This window comes from Pholcus phalangioides, unplaced genomic scaffold (assembly GCF_987345545.1).
Source record: "Pholcus phalangioides strain wild (caught in Gottingen) unplaced genomic scaffold, Ppha-v1.0 ptg000015l_1, whole genome shotgun sequence".
NCBI classification, from domain to species: Eukaryota; Metazoa; Arthropoda; class Arachnida; order Araneae; family Pholcidae; genus Pholcus; species Pholcus phalangioides.
In genome coordinates, this window is record NW_028301608.1 from 30061657 (window position 1) to 30065364 (window position 3708).

The following is a 3708-nucleotide window of genomic DNA, read 5'->3' on the forward strand; positions in this document are numbered from 1 at the left end:
TTTTGACCCAACCTTCACGGCAGATATTACTCTTCAGTGACACGTCAGGATTGGGCTGGGTTTTCGAAGTTGAAATTGTAAGTATCGCTGTTAATCGAGCTGATGAATGGCCGCCTCAGCATCCCTTTCCAGAGAAATACCACGATTTTTTTTCTTTAAATTAAATAAAAGGCTATTGATACATTTCATGTAAAACGAATCATACAAAAAAGGGGGGACAAAACGTAATGTATGTTTCCATCAGACATGTGAGGACCAACGGTAGCTAGAGCAATGGTTTTAATGTGGTGACCACTAGGTGCAATTTGAGAATGAGTTTTTTCTGTGGAGGCTTGAACTTTTTCAGAACAGCCAACACTTTCATTTCAAATTCATACATTTTAAATGAATTTTAAGTGACTTCTTTCTCAGTACTTTAACACTGCCCTTTCGTTATTTTATTTTCCTCTTTCAGTGTGCATGTTTCTTAGAAAAATTAGAGCAAGTAAACTGCATTTTTGGCTTTCTCCATGTTAACTTTTGTTCACTTTTTGAATAATAAAATTTATGAGTCATGGGGGAAAAGGGGCGGGATCAGAATTTTACAGATGCTTGTGTTGCAGCATGGTTGAAAAAGTTGGGAAATACTGTATTAAACCGTGAATATACCAGCATTTCTCAAAACAGTTATGGAAAAAGATGACAAATATGGAAAGCTGTGGCAGATGAACCGTATAGATGAAAAGCGTGGCAGTCAGTATTAGTGTTATTGCTTGTTAGTATTTCATAAAAAAGTTCAAGAAAATTAGAGTAGAATGGAAGAAGGGCGACAAAACCATGAATTCATTTCTGGCTAGAGAGCAAAGGACAGGTAAAATGAGCAACTAAAAGCCAGATCTAGAAAGTGTGCACAAGTATGTGTATCAATATTTTGTACAGCTAAATTCTCGTGGCCTCCAAGCATTGTGTTCCACTGTTTATCTTTGGTTTATTGTTTCGTATCAGGTTGAGAGAGATGCTGTTTAACTGAGGGGGAACTCATCTGCCAGGTAGCTTGTTCTTTCTTTCTATCAAACCGAACACAAATCAGGTCTATTACCAACTATAGGCGATTTACTACCTAGTGAGCTGTGCCGGAAGTGTAACTGTGGGTGTACCTAACAGTCTGAGTGCGTATATGGTGTTATGTTTGATTTTTCAGTGCTGTCATCTAAATTTCAGGAGGGAAGTGAGTGATGTGTTATAATTGAATTACATTTGTGCTGTTTGCAGGTCTGTTGCTCTCTGTGGCGAGACTTTTTAAAGGGGAAATCGGCTCGCATTCGCACCTTGAAGTTAGGAACCACTGAAAACCAACTTCAGCCGACCACCACTGTGGTGACGGTGGGGTTCACCATCACTATGGGCCCGAACCTCGCGAAGCGAGTCCGTCACTATGACCACTCGACCACCACAGCGGGTCACTAGCTGGAATTTTTCCAGATACAATCACGTCCTACAGGACATTGTGCTAAAATCATTTTGATGACAGAGCCTGCTTCTGTTCGGTTTACCATGTTTAGCCCCCCCCCCTCCTCTAAAGGTGAAAATCAACGTCAATGCTCGCCTCATGGTGGCGACCAGGTGTTTGAGAGTGGAAACAGATTTTTTGCTCTAGTCACCACCAGTTTTCTTTCTGTATATGTAGCAATTGTACCCACATACAGGCTGTTGGCATGTGGTAAGATGCCGTCTTCCACCATAAATGTTCCCGTCAGGTCCAATCCCGGGAAATATAGATAACAATGTATTTTCTCTAACAAGTTTGAGGTGACCACCTATAGTAGATGGCACCTTCATTTCCAACCCAACTCGTTAATGGCAGTAAATTGCATATAGTGAGATGGCCAAAGTTGGTGTGTGGTGAAGTAGTTGTATTTGAAGTATCAGCAATAAATCTGAAAAAAAAAAAACTGGTTTCCCTGTTGGCATGTTAGCTCTTTCTTACATATATAGTAGAAAGATACATTATATGTGGAAGAAAAAATCACTAAACAGGAACAAATCGTTAAAAAATAAAATAAAAAACAGTTTCCGTTCATAGGGTTTTATTGAACCTTCACAATGATAAAGAAAGAGGTAAAAAACAGTGAGAGCTGGAATGAATTTCTTCCCTTTTGCCCTGGAACGAGATATCTCGTCCCTGACCGTTAATGTGTTAAAATAATTTTCTATAGTATAGTGTTTTTGGGAGAAAAGAAAGGCATTTGCTGAAAATAGGTTTTAACCAGTGAGTTAATGGAGATTCCTCACGTCACCCCCACCTAGGGTTGGCAGGTTTTGACACATGGAAGTTTTTGATGGTTTAAACTGTGGTTTAAAATGTAATTTCAAAATCCTTCCATCACAAAAATTTTCATCAAAAACTGTCAAAAACCTCAAATATTGCTTTTCAATGTAAAAGTTTGGATTCCACCCACATATTAATTAAATGTGATGTTTAAAGTGACTATGTTTTATGCTAAGAACCAATAGTTAATATGATTGTGAAATAATTTTATACTCTCTACAGAATTGTTTTGTGTGGGCAATATATGGGTTTTTTTTCCTTATAAAATATACAATTTGAATAAAGCATAACCGCTGAAGGGAAAATTATGGAATGATTTGATATTGTTCAATTCAAGATGATTCTTGACCTTCCAAAATTTCTTATATGCACAGCTTATATGTGTGTATTAATGTTAACATCTGCTGTACTATTTTTATAACAGGTATTAGGTATTGCAATAGGTATATATTTATATATTAGGTATTACATAATAGGTATTTATAAAAAGTTCTTTTACATCATATATGTAAGGTTGATTTATTACAAATTATCTAGATATTCACCGATTCTTAAAACAATGCCCTTGTTGCGCATAACATTAGAATATATCTAGCAATCAAAATACTAAATTATAGGACTAAAATGTCCTTTAATTTGGCAGTGGACTGACTTATTCTTAGTGTCAAAAGTAAGAATAACTAAGTTTGACTATGATATGGTGTATTGATGATTGTGCAAAAAAGCAATCATTGCAGTTTAGAAAATAAATCTTTTAGTTTTATTCCAAATTTAAAAAACAGCAAAATAAGTGCCATACTTTTGTATATAGAAAGAGTTAATTCATTGTTTGTGTTATTTCCAAGACCTGCTGAAATTTTAGGTGTTCAAAGTTTTATAAAATCATACCAAATTGAGGGAATAGAAAATAAAACTTAAGGTAACAGCTGTTTAATTTTGCTGAGTAAGCTTTTATCCGTCCACAGATTACAGGAAGATACAGGCAAACTGTATATTTTATCCTTAATTGGCCATTGTAACTATTAAAAAAAATCCCCTAATCAATTAATCAATTAAGTTGCTATATTAATGCATTGTTTCCATTAAAAATATGCTAACAGCACCAATTTACATATTTATTTGTAAAAGTGAATAAATTTCAATACATTTTCATGGGGGGGGGGGTGGACCATAAAGCATTAAACCAATTTTTATAGGAACTATAGTGAGAAGGTTAAACATACAGTATTATGAAAGTTCACAGGACACAAAATATACAGTTAAACTAGCTATAGTAAAAATTATAAAGAATAGAAAAACTAGAGCATAACAAATATAACTGAAAAAAAAAACCATTTATTAGAAATAAAAAAGAGCTGATGAGAGAGTATAGTAACATATATTCACAAATACAACTAAGG